At 45.3% G+C, this 16,768-nt stretch overlaps 1 pseudogene; it reads right to left on the bottom strand.

The window, feature by feature from the left end:
- Positions 1-514: 514 nt before the first annotated feature.
- On the bottom strand, positions 515-2,684 carry LOC102858398 (annotated as a pseudogene).
- Between the last annotated feature and the right edge of the window lie 14,084 nt (positions 2,685-16,768).

Below are 16,768 nucleotides of genomic sequence, written 5' to 3'. Positions count from 1 at the left end.
TTAGGAGATTATAAATTTCAATTTGCAAGAAAGAACACTTTTAAAATAAAATAATAGAAAAAAGAGAATGGAACAGTTTAACCAGGGCATTTCATCTTTGCACTGTGGTTCTTGTTACGTGTCATTAAGTTGGCTACAAGTCGTGCTGACTGTGTGAATAATAGTTCCGAACTCTTCTGGCTACACCTTTTCCTTCTGTCGTCCCTATTCATTGTCCAGTTCTCAGATGCATGGATCTCTTATTGAGACTTCTTTTTTTTTCCTTTTAAAATGTCATCTTCTTTATTTTGCATACTTTAATTTTCAGAAAAAAATAAACAAAACTCACAATACACAATATCCCACCCTCATTCTTGAGGTTGAGGCCAGAGTTACATCCTGTCTTAACACACAGGACAGGAAAGAAAAATACTAGCTATCAGCAGATGGAGCCAGATGGGAGAGGGCAGCTCAAGGCTGCTGTGGGAGACACAGGGATGCTGTACAGGGCAATGGGGTGTTACAGCAGGAACTTTTAATCGGCTTCTTCCACGCGAGACGCATCCTCATCACCCTCAAGTGGGGGGATCTCATCAGGAACAGCAGCACTGGGTTCCTCAGCAGTCACCTCATCTTCATCAGTGCCTAAGCCTAGCTTGATCATGCGGTAGATGCGGTTGGAGTGAGTCTGGGGATCCTCAAGGGAGAAAGCAGAAGAGAGCAGTGCGGTTTCAGACAGCAGCACCACCAGGTCCTTAACAGCTTTGTCATTCTTGTCTGCCTCGTGTTTCTGTCTCAGTGTTTCAACAATTGGATGATCGGGGTTAATCTCCAAGTGCTTTTTAGCCATCGTGTAGCCCATTGTCGAGTTGTCCCGAAGTGCCTGTGCTTTCATGATCCGCTCCATATTGGCTGTCCAGCCATATGTGCTAGTCACGATGCAGCAGGGTGAAGATACAAGCCTATTGGAAATTGTCACCTTCTCGACCTTCTTATCCAAATTTCCTTCATGAGCTTACAGAGATTCTCAAACTTGGCCTTGCTCGCCTCCGTTTTCTTTTTCTCCTCTTCATCCTCAGGTAGTTCTAGGCCCTCTTTGGTGACAGAAACCAGGCTTTCCCCCACCAAATTCCTTGAGCTGTTGCACACAGTACTCGTCGATAGGTTCAGTCATATACACAACCTCAAAGCCCCGCTTGTGCACTCGTTCCACAAAAGCGGAGTTGGCCACCTGCTCTTTGCTCTCACCAGTGATGTAATAAATGGACTTCTGGGTCTCCTTCATGCGGGACACATATTCTGAGAGAGAGGTCATCTCATCTCCAGACTGGGAAGTGTGATAGCGAAGTAGCTCAGAAAGGCGACGCCGGTTAGTAGAATCTTCATGTGTCCCAAGCTTCAGGTTTTTAGAGAATGCCTCATAGAATTTCTTATAGTTCTCCTTGTCTTCTGCCAACTCAGAGAAGAGCTCAAGGCACTTCTTGACAATGTTTTTGTGGATGACCTTCAAGATTTTGCTCTGTTGCAGCATTTCATGAGAAATGTTGAGGGGCAGATCCTCTGAGTCAACCACACCACGGATGAAGTTCAGATACTCTGGTATCAACTCATCACAACTGTCCATGATGAACACACAACGAACATAAAGTTTAATGTTATTCTTCTTTTTCTTGTTCTCAAAGAGATCAAAGGGAGCCCGGCGAGGGATAAAGAGCAATGCCCTGAATTCCAACTGGCCCTCTACTGAGAAGTGCTTGACTGCCAAGTGGTCTTCCCAGTCATTAGTGAGACTCTTGTAGAACTCTCCATATTCCTCCTGTGTGATGTCATCAGGATTTCTGGTCCAAATGGGCTTAGTCTTGTTCAATTCTTCCCTATCAATGTACTTCTCCTTAATTTTTTTTGTTTTCTTTTTCTTGTCTTTACCAGTGTCATCCTCCTCATCTGAACCCACATCTTCTATCTTGGGCTTCTCTTCGCCGTCCTTCTCTTCCTCTTTCTCACCTTTCTCTTCTTCTGCCTCATCGTCACGGATTTCCTTCTCTCGTTCTTTCTCCAGATAGAGGGTGATGGGGTAGCCTATGAACTGTGAGTGCTTCTTCACTACTTCTTTGACTCATCTCTCTTCTAAGTATTCTGTCTGGTCTTCTTTAAGGTGCAAAATGACTTTAGTACCCCGACCAATGGGCTCACCCTGGTCAGCACGAACTGTGAAGGACCCCCAGCTGACGACTCCAGGCATACTTCTCATCATCATTGTGTTTTGTGATCACTGCCACTTTCTCTGCCACCAGACAGGCAGAATAAAAGCCAACACCAAACTGACCAATCATGGAGATGTCTGCACCAGCCTGCAGAGCCTCCGTAAAGGCTTTGGTACCAGACTTGGCAATTGTTCCCAAGTTATTTATGAGATCAGCCTTGGTCATGCCAATGCCTGTGTCCACAAGAGTCAAAGTACGTTCCTGGGGGTTAGGGATGATGCCAATTTTCAGCTCTTTCCCACTGTCCAGCTTGGAAAGGTCTGTCAGGCTCTCATAGCAAATCTTGTCCAATGCATCAGAAGCATTAGAGATCAACTCTCTAAGGAAAATTTCCTTGTTGGAATAGAAGGTATTGATGATAAGAGACATAAGTTGGGCAATCTCTGCCTGAAAGGCAAAGGTCTCCACCTCCTCCTCTCCATGGTGCACTTCCTCAGGCATCTTGATGAAAAGGGTTCCAAGTACCAAAGAGGGGAGGGCAGGGTCTAAGAGCAGGCTGCACAAGAGCCGCCAGCTGTGCGGGGATGACTCAAGAGCTTATTGAGACTTCTTTAAAAAGGGGTGAGCACATTACGGATGGACATTGCCAGGGTAGTGACAACAAAGCTCACAGAGAGGGGAGGGATCTCTGTGTGGGGCCAAGGCGTGAAAATCTCACCTAACGCTCTGAAATGCTTGCTTTGTGTTGCTGGCCGTCCTGATGGGAGAGCCTTGAGAGGACTATTCAGCTTTCTTTACACACAGGGAAACTGAGGCCCAGACAAGGTAGTAACATGACTTGTCTGAGGTAAGTGGCAAGTTGAGACTTGAATTCACAAATTACTTTTTCTCCGTAACACGGGCATTTTTTTTTAAAAAAGAAAATGTTATTGTGATTTTAATGAAAGTTTACACAAAAGTTGGCTTTTCATTCATTCATTGTTGCAATGAATGAATCCGGGGGAAGGCCCCGGATGAGATGGACTGACAATGGGGGTAGGTGTGTCGGAATTAGTGAGACTGGCTCAGGCCACGGTAGGGTTTAGAGCTGCTGTACATGGGTCACAGGTGGCTCAAAGACACATAACAACAGTAACAATGTCCTCCAGTGTCATTTGTTGTGAGTTCCTTATTTTTCAGAGCTGCATACCACTCCATTTTAAAAATCAACCTGGTTAAAGAAGTAGGAAAGGATGGCAGTAGGCAGATTGCTCCTTTCCTGGTCGCCCTGGGGCCGATTGGTCTGTGATTGAGTTCTAGTTAGTGTCATGTGAACAGAAATGCCTCTCAACTCCAAGTAAACTCTCCTCTCCTGCATAAAACTTTTCACTTGTTGTGTAAGATGCCATAACAATACAAGTTGTACTTACGAAGAAGGGGTTGCAAGTGCATGGACTGAGCAAGCCCTAAGATGCTCTCTGATTAACCTACCTTGGTGGTCGGGTTGGACATCCTTGGCTGTGTCCTTAGACAGATCTGGGTTTGAGTACAGGCTTCACCACGTTTTAGTGTGATGATCTTGAGCACGCGATTTGATATTTCTGAACACCAGCATTTTTTTCTGGAAAAAAAAGAGATCAGACTTGATGCTCCATTTCCATGTTTTTTTCTCTGACCTGACACCTGTGAAAATAGAAGACTCCTGCCTGAATGTCTTCAACTCTCCAGCTCCATGAATTGGCAAATTTGTTGTTCAGGCAGTGCTTAGACTTCCACATCTAATTCATACAGAAGAATCAAGATTAACGTGAGTTCAAGGCTGATTTCTACAAGGGACAGGTCAAGCATATCTCCACTCTCCAACCATTTTACCAACTCCGACACTAGCCGTCCCTTCTCTTGCAATGGCCACACATACTCACAGACCACATTGCTAGTTAGTGTTTCAGGGAAGTAACAGGTTATATAGTTCAAGACGGAATCAAAGGCTACAAACTCAAGATGGGGCTTAGAAAGTAGGCAAGGTCTCCTTTCTTCACTGCAGGACGGCTCTGACAGTTTATCTTGATTCGACATGTGCTCTCTTTGGGCAAATGTTACAAACCTGTTTTGAATCTGCTGGCAGGTGCCCTGTAACAACAAGGCTCCTGTTTGAATGTGTTCAACTCTCTAGCTCTATAAATTGGCATATTTGTTGTTCAGTGGTCTAAATAGTAGTTGTCACTGCAGTTGTCTTGAGGCTGTTTTCTAGTTCTGCTACTGGTTTTTTCCTATTCTTGCCACCACTTCCCTTGGTCTTGTGTCTTATCTGGTGCTGTACCTTCTGTTCCTAGGTCTAGGAGTTTTTTAGCACAGGGACTCTGTTTTCAGCCTCTTTCTCAATGGTAGTAAGCCCTTCTCTTTCTGCCTCTGGAATGACTCATTTTAAGTCTAGTGGGATGGTAAAACAGACCCATTCTTTCCTTATGGCTTCATATACCTTATTTGCATGGTACCACCCCCATGAGTGTGTCATGCACCTCATTTGCATTATTAGCAAAGCTGCCCAATCTTCTTGATGGGCCACAAGCACTTTATATTTGCATATTCACACCTGTTGATTTTGCAAGAATCACAGGCCATGCATAGCTAGAAAGGTCACTTTAAGTCATTCACTGCACATCATCTAGAGATTTGGAATGCATTTTTTCGCAAATCAGAGCCCTTATATCTGTCTTGGAGAAAACACAACCAGGATGCTCCTTGGAGGCAAAGCTGAGAAAGCTTCATTTCACTGGCTTTGGCCATGTTGCTAGGAGACGCTATTCCATGGCGAGGGATACCATGCTTGAAAAGGTGGAGGGTCAGTGAAGGAGAGGAAGACCCTTGAGATAGATTGGTACAGTGACTGCAGCAATGGACACAAATGTGTCAGAGATGATGAGGATGGCACAGGATAGGACAGGGTTCAGATCTGCTGTTTATAGGGTCCCTATGAGTCATTCTTGACTTGATGGCACCTAACACCACCAACATCTTAAAACACAATGCATCAGCTAGAACTGTAAGATAACTCAGTAATTAACTCGCAGCACCCAATTCAGACACAGCTGAACTCGGGGTTCCCCAAATCACTTTCCCACAAAGGGCAAGGTTCGCTTGGCAGGGTGGGGCACGGTCAGAAAAGGGAACTTCATCTTCTGCTTCAAAACCAGCTTCAAGCCTCAGCTGGGTACTAGGCCCCTTGCACCCTGACGTCCATGCCAATGCTAACGTCTGATTCCGCTGTCCTTGGCCTGCTTGACACCAGTCCAGCCAGTCCAGGGGCCTCTTCTGGGAACTCCTCCTGGTGGTCTGCTTGCTTCCCGCAATTCTTGCCTGATTTTTCTGTGAGATGGGATGTGGAGATAGGGTGCTGGGGGAAGGGGAGGCACTGGAAGTCCCAGAGGCCATTCAGGGCCTAACTTTTGAGCCATGGGGCTCCTGTACTTTCTTGTTTTTCCTTCCCTGCTAAGTTTCTGTTCTCCAGCAACATGTAACCCCCTTTTTCAACTTCAGTAACCCCAGTGGTGGCTCTCGCCGTGTTAAACAACGGTCTGATTTGGCATGGAAAGAAGCACTCAGTTGTTGCCTTTAAATCTTAATGTTTTAGGCCCTGGGAACATTTTAAGTAACTATTTAATGAGAAGACCTCTGGCGAAACATAGGTAAGATCTTAAAAGCTCTAATTGCTCCCTGGAGAAAGCTGTCAGGGTTAAGTAACCTCGTTCAGGTTGTGTACGGAGAGAGCAAAACAAGGCAGACACGAGACACAGATGCTGAAGGGACAACACGCCTCGGTCCTGGAAGTTTCTGGAATGGTGTGTGGCGCCGTCTCTTGCGGGTACCTGCTGACTGACAGTGACACCCCCAAATGCTCAAACAAATAACTTACTTTCTCCGGGGCCTAGTTGCCTTCTAATTTGGAACCCAAATTACAGTTAGTTCTTTCTTCTCCCTTTTCATTTAAATACAAAACCAAGCTCAACCCCACGCTAAACTCTTTCCCTCCTCATCCGCTGTTGAACCACGCATATCCATGTACCATTCGTTTGTTTATCCCTTGTACAAATATTTTACAAAGGGCCTCCTGGGTCTCAGACACTGACCTGGGCATTGGGAGGACATGTCCACTTTGTCATTGGGGTGTTGTGGAATCAGAGGGATTTCTGTGTGAGGGGCCGGGGGACCAGGGAGAAGCATTACAGCCTGGGACCATCATCTCCTAAAGCAGAATCCTGCCAGAATATTGGGGTTCGGGGACAAGCCAGTTCATCCCCCAAGTGAGGGCTGAGAATGACATAAAGGGGGAATTCTACCACATGATAATAATATCCACTTGGTGTCCTGGACACAGGGAGAGTGAGGCACTTTGACTGTGGGCTCAAATAGGCTTATAGTTTACACAAAAAACCCTCCATGTGGGCCTCCCTTGCCCCAGCCCTGTGGGCGGTTCATTCATTCTGATCAGCCTTCCTGTAGCCCTAGAGCCCTGGGGACCCTGGGTTCCCCTACACTTCAAGCCTCCTGTACCCTAGCGTCTCTGTAACAATACACCTCCTGTCCCCAGATCCCCCTATCCCAAAGCACCCAGAGGACCCTCTATACCCCAAATCTTTCTGCTATGGTGCCATGCCCCCTGTACTCGAGAACCTCTGTACCCCAGCACTTTCTAGATCCATATGCCCACTGTACCCCAGGGACCCCGTGAATAGAAAAGCACCCTGCAGAAGCACACTTTGTCACTACTCCATGGGCCTCAGTGGGTATGGGAACTGTACTCTTGGAATTAAGTGAGAAAAACAGAGGCAGAAGCCGTGGGGGCAGCCACCTAGACAATTCCGTTTTCTCCCAATGGGTCTGAGACCCAAATTGGGAAGTATTTGGCTGATGGCGAGGGCAGATAAACGTTACAGATTTGATGTAATCCCAGACCTCAGGCTTGAAACTGCGCTTGACCCTTCCTGTGAAGCTCTTTCATGCAATGCTGCTGGACATGGAGTAACACGAGAGGAAACGGAGGAAGGATGGCGGTTCCCCCGTACGTCAGCTGGCGGAGGGGAGACGACAGCAGAGCAGGGCACGCAATGTGCATCGAGTCCTGGCTTGAAAAGGAAGCTCTGAGAAGTTAAAGCTTGTGTATCCTGATGGAGGACTGATATTTCATTAGAGGATCTGTGTGTGTGTGTGTATCTGGGTGGAGGCTGGCAATGCCAGCTGCCTGTTTAGAAATCTAATCTCACCCCATGGCCTGATGTCCAGTTTATAGAAATTACTGATTGTACCTACCAGCTAACCAATTACCTCGAGTCAATTCTGACTCAAGGTAACTCCATGTGTGATCCATAGCATTTCTAGTGGTTGCCTTTTTTTTGGGGAAATAGATTACCAAGCTTATCTTTTGAGCTGCCTCTGGATGGACTGGGGAGCCCTGGTGGCCTAGTGGAAAGATGCTGCTCTGGTGACTCAAAGGTGCACGGTTCAAATCCACCAGCTGCTCCTTGGGAGAAAAAGGGATAATTTCCTCTTGTGTGATTTACTGCCTCTGGAAACCCGTTGGAGGGTGAGCTGTGGATCAGTTCTGACATTTTGGCCTCAAACAACAACTGGCTTGGGTAGGAAACTCTGGTGGACTAGTAGATAGGGAGTTGTACTGCCAACCCAAAAGTGAGTAGTTCAAATCCACCAGCTTCTTTGAGAGTGTAAGATGAGCAATCTCCTCTTGGGTCAGTTAGTTTCTGAAAATCCACAGGAGTGTCGGTTCTGAGTCGGTTCTGACTCCTTGGCAGTGAGATGAGTTTTTCTGGGTGAAGTCACACAGCCCATCTTTTTTCCATTACTAACAGAGTTTATGTGGCTGAGTATTGTATAAAGGATGATATCTGACATATTGTTGTTGTTGTTGTTGTGTGCCATAGTGTTGGAATCATAGTTGACCCTCTAGTGGGTCTTCAGAGGCAGTTAATTGCACAGGAAGAGATTATCAATCCCGCTGAGAAGCATCTGCTGGATTCTAACCATTCTCCTTCAGGATTGCAGTGCAGCTTCTTACCACTAGGCCACCAGAGTTCCCTATTTGACATATTAACTGTACCAAAAAAAAAAAGTATGTCATTTTCAAGGCTAAGGTGAGCCTCACCCAAACCAGGGTATTTCCAGTGGCCCCATGTGCATATATATGAATATGCATATGAGGTCTTTACAATTGCTTGCTATGCATCAGAGAGCTGGACAGTGACTAAGGATAACAGAAGAAGAATTTGAGTTATGGTGCTGGAGAAGAATTTTGGGCTGCCAGGAGAACAAATAGGTCCGTCATAAAGAGGATGAAACTATATTTTTCCTCGGAGACAAGGATTTTAAAGCTCCATCTCATATACTTTGGAGGGGTCAGTCCTTGGAGAAGGACATCATACTTGGAAAGGTGGAGGGACAGGATAGGAGAGGTAGTCTCCAGATGAGATGGATTGACGCAGTAACTGGGGCAATGGGATGAGGATTGTTGGAGTCTGTGAGACTGACTCAGGACAGGGCAGGCTTCAGAGTTGTACACAGGATCGCTATGAGTCACAGGTGACTCGATGGCACATAACAACAACAACAACAACAGCATATGCATGTGAAAACTGGACAATGAGAGAATAGAGAAGACCAGACACATGTTGCCTTTGGATGGTGGTGTTAGCACAGATAAGGACTAAACTGTGGGATGTTAGAAAAATGAGCAAATTTGTCTTTGCAAGAAGTGCAGCCAGAGTGCTCCTTCAAGGGGAGAATACAGAGACTCCATCTCCCTTTTTTGAGATGTTTATCTGGTGGGGCCATCCTTGGAGAAAGACAAAATACTTGGAAAGCAGAGAGTCCGTGGAAGAGCAGAAGACTCTCAACAGAACGGATTATTAGTACAGTGGCAGCAACAATGGGAACAGTCATGGCAACAGCCGTGAGGAGGGCAAGGGACCAGGTCGTGTTCCATTCTGTTGTATGTACTGTAGTTATGAGTTAGAACTTAATCGATGGTCCCTAACAGCAACTGGTCCCTCCACCCCCGCGAAGCTAAAAAATGACTCCACTGCGGGTTCTCCTTAATATCCAACCCTCCCATGATGATGAGTGCCATTCTATCCTTGTCAAATGGACTTGCATTCTTAGTGGACCAGCCTAGCAACCCTAAAGGAGGTGAATGGATAAGGGAACAGAGACCCGGAAAAAAGATTGACGATGGTCTGAACTTCGGGTTCTGGAGCACTTTGGGTTAAGTACGTGGTCTCACAAAATGCTTACAATATTTTTTTAAGGTATCAGTTGGCTCCGTTTTAGAAACAGGAGTGGTGTTCTAGAATAGTAATGTCTGGTTTATGGTTCTTACCCAGTGGCTGGCCTCAAATCCTAGCCTTTGCACCACAGATCACTGGACGCCTCTGACTTCTGCTTCTACCTGTCCCTGCTCTGCTGTCAGCCGGGACAGAGTGAGGCTTAGGATGTGACTCTTCAAACTTGTAAGCTTCACCCAGAGGCAACCCCCACCCCCCGCCACTGGAGCATCTTGGGGAATTACTTAGCCTCTCCCAGGCCCAGTGACCACATCAATAAAATAAAGATGAAAAACAAAAGAAAAATAAAGATTAAAACACTGGCAGAAGGCTGAAGTGGGGGTTAACGACCCAGCATTCTTGTGTGGTGAAGGCTCAGCATAGAGGGACAGAGCTAGACACGTCTGTCCCCACGCTGTGTGTCCGTGTTCCCCTCTCTTGACCCTCTTCTCAATTCTGCAGGCCCACATTGTCCAGACTTTGAATCACTTGGGCTTTAAAGAGTGGATAAAGGGCCAGGACAGAACAATTAGCTTATCTTTCTCCCTCTCTTAGGCTTCTGTGAGAGTCAGACTTCTCCAAAACCAAGCCAGCATACACACACAAAAATGTAGATAGATAGATAGATAGATAGATAGATAGATAGATAGAAATACATATACATATACACATGTACATACTTCCGTCCTACTCATTCTACTATTTACAAAAGTTAAGTTTAAATTAAGAAAACATTACATATATTAATAAACTTGTTTGAGGAGCTCTGGTAGCCTAGATTAAATAGTTACCCAAGATGCTCTTATAGCAGGTCAGGGCTTCTGGGAGCTCTCGTGACTTAGTGGTAAGGAGCTGTACTGCCAACCCAAAGGCACATGATTCGAATCTACCAGCTGGTCCACAGGAGAAAGATGGGCAATCTCCTCTTGTGCAACTAACTGTCTCCAAAAGCCCTCTGGTGGGTCAGCTACGAGTTGGTTCCAACTTGACGGCATGTAACAACTAATGGTGTTGGTGACCTATGCGTAAAGGAGTTGGAGAAAGATGGTCAGTCTCCTCCCATGTGATTTATAGCCTCTGAAAACTCACTGGAGGTTCAGCTGTGGTTTGATTTCAACTTGATGTTACATAAAAACAGCTATGTGTATATAATATACATATAATTCCTTAAGGAGCTCTGGTGGCCTAGTGGCAAGAAGCTGTGCTGCGATCCCTAAGGCAAGCAGTTCAAATCCACCAGCCACTCCGTGGGAAAAACATGGGCAATCTCTTCCTGTCCAGTTTAATTAACTATGAGCTATGAGTCGGTTCTGACTCGATGGTACCCAACAACAACATAATGCCATATATAATACAGGACACTCTGGCGGCTTAGTGGTGAGGAATTGTGCATCCAACGCAAAGGCAGGTGGCTTTCAATCCACCAGCTTCACTGAGGGAGCGTATCATCAACCGCCTCTTCAGTGATTTACAGTCTCTGAAAAACCGCTAGAGGGTCAGCTATAAATTGGTTCCAACTTGACTGCACACAATAACATATATATGTATAGAAATGCATTACAAGCACACTTCTAGTGCCACACAGGGTTTTCAATCTGTACGTATGGTGAAGAGATTGAGATAGTTTACAGTTTTAGTTTACTTGGCTCCACAGTCAACACTCTTGGTAACAGCAGCCAGGAAATTAAGAGATGAATTGCATTGGGAAAGTCAGCTGTGAGGGACCTCTCAAGAGTACTGAAGAGCAACGATGTCAGGCTGGAGACTAAGGTGTGCCTGATCCAGGCTATAGTCTTTGCAATTACGTGCTATGCATCAGAGAGTTGGGCAGTGAATTGGATGATAGAAAGAGAATTGATGCCTTTGAGCTGTGGTGCTGGAGAAGAGTGTTGAATATACTGTGGACTGCTAGGAGAACAAACCAGTTTGTCCTGGAGAGGGTGAAGCCAGAATGTTCCCTGGAGTAAAGGATTCTGAAGCTTCATCTGACATACTTTGGGCATGTTGCAAGGAGGGACTGGTCTTTGGAGAGGGACATCATGTTTGGGAGAGTGTACAGACAGTACAGGGGAGGAAGACCTTCGATGAGATGGATCAATTCTGTGATTGAGGTCATTGGAAATGTCTCACAGATAGTAATGTTGGCACAGAATAGAGTAGGGTTTAAGGCTCTAGCACAAAGGGTCACTATGAGTGGCAAGAGACCTAAAGGCACATAACAACAACAACAACAACAACAAAACAACCTTTATGGGAGCAAGCTACTCTGTTTTTTCTTTGTTGCAGCCACTCAGTGGATTTGAACTCTCAACCTTTTGTCTAGAAGCTGAGCACTTACCTGTTGCCCCATCAGTGCCTCATAGTGGTGGATATGAGAATATCCTATCACAGTTTAGTGTTTGAGTGACGAAGGGAACTTGCAGCCCAGCCCCACTGACATGTGAAATGAATCATCGCAACTTCCAGGGCTGCCCCTCAAGCTCAGTGTCCCCGCCCATCTCCCTCTTCTTCCTCCTGCTCCATGAAATGGATTCTTTTCCTCTGCTCACTCTTTAATTATAGCTGCTCTTTTAAGTGCTACCATTGATGTTTTATTTAGTCTGCATGGTTCTCTAAGGGAGTCTTATGTCTACTTGCAGCAGCTGAAGAGTCCTCTGCACACCAGGGACACTGCATTTCCGGACCCTTGCTTCTGACTGACCACTTGATTGCCCAGAATGGTGTTGACCTTGTTTTCCACTCTCACGCGTCTTTTTGTATTCTACGTTCCATTCATCTGGGGAAATCTGGGCGCTATTCTGGACTCTTCTCTCTTTCTTCCCATTTGTTTTATTCAATCGATGCCATCTCCTATATATTTCTGCCTCCTATGTACTTTAAAAATTTTTTTGTTATTTATTTACTTTTTTCTTCTCCTTTTCCCTAATTCTTATTTCATATATATATATATATATATATATATATATGATTAGCGGTCTTATGAAGGCAGAATGTTCCCTGGAGTCAAGGATTCTGAAGCTTCGTCTGACATACTTTGGGCATGTTGCAAGGAAGGACTGTCCTTGGACAGGGACATCATGTTTGGGAGAGTGGAGGGACGGTGCAGGAGAGGAAGACCCTCGATGAGATGGATCGATTCTGTGAGTGGAGTGGTGGGAATGAGTGTGTTTGAGACAGCGAGGTTGGCACAGGATAGAACGGCATTTAGGGCTCTTGTACATAAGGTCGCTATGAGTCACAAACGACTCGATGGCACATAATAACAACAACAATTCTCCACTTTGGAAGCTCATGTGTAAAGCTGTTGGATTCTGAAAGGCAGAGGCGGGTTCTTGTTTTGGTTGAAGGTTGGGTGTGGACTGTTTGGTTGTTTTTATTTCGTTCACAATGTGGATAAGCTGATTGGATTTATTAGATTTGGCTAACAATGAGCTGTGGGCAGGAAGCCTCTTGTTTAGAGCCAATCAGGGCCTGGTGGGCAGGCCTATGTATTTAAAAGTCGGTTGGGTCCTCAGGCTTGCAGCCCTCATGGTGTTAATTGTGTTTGGAATGAGCATTCTTCAAATGGTACAGCACTCGTCTGTTAATTTGCTGTACTAAGATAACACGGGGTTGCTGTGATGCTGAACGCCGTGTCACTGGTGTGTCAATACCATAATGTTTACCCACAGTGGACAGGGCTTGGTCAGGCTCCCAGATTAAGCAAGGCTTAGAAGCAGGAGTGGCATCCACTTCTTAAACAATATGCCTCTGGAAACTCTATGAACTTAGAAAAATGACAATAATTATAGAACAAAGTTCAGGTCTTTTGTTCTAGGGTCACTATGAGTTGTGCTTGACTCAATGGCCCTTAAAAACAACAACACAGTGGTCTTATGCCATAGTGAGGAAGTTCTGGTAGCCTCATGGGTAGGGAGCTGAGCTGCCAATCCAAAGGTGGCCAGTTCTAGGTCACAGGCTGCTTTGCCGGTGAAAGATGGATGATCTTCCCCTATGCTGCTTACAGCCTCTGAAAACCCACTGAAGGTAAACTGTGAGTAGTTCCAAGTTTGGGATTTTGCTACTGTAATTGCCCTTCTGTGACAGACTCAGCATAATTTGCTCTAACGTAATCCAAATTGTGTAGCATTTCATTACTTTTTAATGATTTTTCAGTGATGCAGATTACTTTTTTATAGGAATATGCCACAGGGGTTTTTTTAGTCATTCTTGTTAATGGACACTTGAGCTGTTTGCAATGTTTTGTTTGCTATTGTTGATGGAACTGCAACAAATAGTAGTAATCTGGCTATGACTTGCAGGCCAGGCAGCATGCAATCCATCAGCTCCTAGTGGTGGCCTAGTTGTTATTTTTGTTAGGTGCCTTGGAGTCAAGTATATACTCACAGAGATCCTATGAACAATGGCTCTGAACCCTGTCCTATCTTGTACCAACTTTACACTTCCTGACATACTAGAGCCCATTGCAACAGTGTCAATCCACCTGGTCCAGGGTCTTCCTCTCCTTTGCCAATCCTCCACCTTTCCCAGTATCGTGTCCCTTCCCAAGGAATATCCCCTTCTAGCAACATGCTCAAAGTATCTGAGACGAAGCCTCGTCATTTTTGCCTCCAAAAAGTACTCTGGCTGCACCCTTTCCAAGACATATTTGTTCTCTTGGCCTCCCATGGGATGTTCAGTGCTCTTCTCAGTTCAAGGGCATCTGTCATACTTATTCATCCAGCTCTCAGATGCCTACAGTAAGTGATCAAAGACCATGGCCTAAATCTGAAATCACCTTAGTAGTCAAACTGACATCTTTACTCCTCAATAATTTGGATCGGCCCCTAACTGCAGATTTTTCCCAGTGAATGTCTCCTTATTTCCTGATTGCTCGTATCAAGGGTGTTAATTGTGGCTCCAAGAAAGATGAAGGTGTTGCAGAGGCCTTGTGGGTAGGGGTTTCCAAGTGTTTCCCTTGTTCATGCGCACTCTCCCATCTGGCCCCCAAGTCGGCCTCCTGTTCCCCTCACCTCATCATCTGCTCAAGGAAAAGTGGATAATCCGGTGCCACTCTGAGGTCCGTCCCAAGACAGTCTTCTTCAGCTCCCCACCACCCATTTTTAGGGAGCTCTGGTGACCTAGTGATAAGGAATTGAGCTGCCAACCCAAAGGCCAGTGGTTCGAATCCACCATCTGCTCCGAGGGAGGAAAATGATTCACAGCCTGTAACAACCTGCTGGAGGGTCAGCGAAGGCTTGGTCCAGCCTCCAGGGCTCATATAACAACAGTCACTGACATTTTGGTCTGGATACTTGTCCATGATACTGGCTGACCCAGGGCATTTTCTCAAGCTTAGCTCTATTGTTGACTTTGGCTCCTTAGATTCCGGTTGTACACACACCCTCCCTAGAGCTTGTCGTCATTGTTGTGTATCATCGAGTGGGAACGGACCCACAGCAGACCCTTCAGTGGGTTTTCAGAGTCGCACATGAGAGGGTTGCTTGACTTTCTCCTGCAGAGCAGATGGTGGCTTTGAACTGCCTGCCTTTGGGTTGGCAGTGTAATTCTTTACCAGTAGGCCACCAGGGCTCCCTTCCCCTCGAGCAGACCTAAAATGGTTCTGCCACTCTAAAGACAGCAGAAGTTGCCTCCTGGTGGCTCAGTGTGTAATGCATTAGCTGCTAACTAAAGGGTTAATGGTTCTACCCAATTAATCTCAAATTGCGAAGTCTTTTCCCATAAGGACTTATGATTTTGGAAACCTAATGTTTTGGAGTACCCTTGGAATTGCCGTATAGCTGACCCTACGGTGGGTTTTCAGAGGGAGTTAATCGCTAGGAAGGAGACTGCCCATCTGTCTTGCATGGAGCAACTGGTGGATTCAAACCATGTGCCTTTGAGATTGCAGCACAGTTTCTTACCACTAGACTACTAGAGCTCCCTTGGAAAGCCAATAGAGGATTGTTAGGAGTCAGGACCGACTTGACAGCATCCAGTGAAATAGAGCAGAAATTTCCAGTATTGCGCACACATTAGAAGCACTTGGAAAAATATAATAAGACAAATTACATGAAGCAAAAGCAAATCATACCCATTAGCAAGAATTTATTTTGTGAAAAAGTTCTTGACTATTCTCATATGTCGTAAGGGCCTAGAATCCTGGATGCAAGAGTGAACAATAGATTTCTTCCTTGACTTTTAGAACACAGTTAAGATTACATTGGGATCAATTTGTGATGGCATCTAACAACATAATACCCTCCATATTGCTTTGTTTTATTTTCATTTAACAGTATATCCTGAACCTTTTTTTTGTGCCTCCAGACAATTTACAATGAAAATGTAATGACTGGTTCATATTTTATATCTGAGTATGCTGTTATGTCATTTAGCCAGAGCTCTGGTATATGTTTTAGGAAGTTGAAGTATATCTCTTTAGAAGGTAATGTTGCAAGGAGAACATTTTATGCATATTGTAACATATATTGTAAACAGCTATGATCATGCTCTAAGGATAAAATTTAAAAGCTAGAAAGCTGAGTCAATGGCTGTGAACTTTTGGCAGGTGTATATGACTTAAGGTGCACTTGATCAATGTTGTGGTCTTTACAGTTACTTTCTATGCACCAGAAAGCTGGACAATGACTAGGGAGGATAGTAGGATAGTTGGTGCCTTTGAGCTGTGGTGCTGGAGAAGAGTGTTGAATACACCATGGACTGCTAGAACAAACAGGTTTGTTCTAGAAAGGGTGAAGCCAGGCTGCTCCTTGGATGCAAGGATTCTGAGGCTTCGTCTGACATACTTTGGACATGTTGCAAGGAGGGACCAGTCCTTGGAGAGGGGCATCATACTTGGGATGGTGGACAGACAGTGCAAGAGAAGAAGACCCTTGATGAGATGGATTGATTCAGTGACAGGGGTAAGGGAGGTAAGTGTGTCAGAGACAGTGAGATTGGAACAGAATAGGGGAGGGTTTAAGGCTCTTATACATAGGGTCACTATGATTTGCAAGTGACTCAATGGCACATAAAAACAGCATATGTATCTAGGACATATAATTAATTATGATGTCACTGTTAAGTGCTGATGGGTCGACTAGGACTTAGATTGACCCACTCAACACACATAACAACAACATATATGTCTAGGACATATAATTATGATGTCACTGTTAAGTGCTGAGGGGTCGACTAGGACTTAGAGCGACCCTGTGAACAGTGGCTCTGACCCCTGCCCTATCCTGTGCTATCCTCATTGTGAGCCCACCACTACAGTCACTATGTCAAACCGTC

This window comes from Elephantulus edwardii, unplaced genomic scaffold, assembly GCF_000299155.1.
Source record: "Elephantulus edwardii isolate Elephantulus edwardi_28Jun2011 unplaced genomic scaffold, EleEdw1.0 scaffold00011, whole genome shotgun sequence".
Lineage (NCBI taxonomy): Eukaryota > Metazoa > Chordata > Mammalia > Macroscelidea > Macroscelididae > Elephantulus > Elephantulus edwardii.
This window is presented reverse-complemented; position numbering and strand designations above follow the sequence as displayed.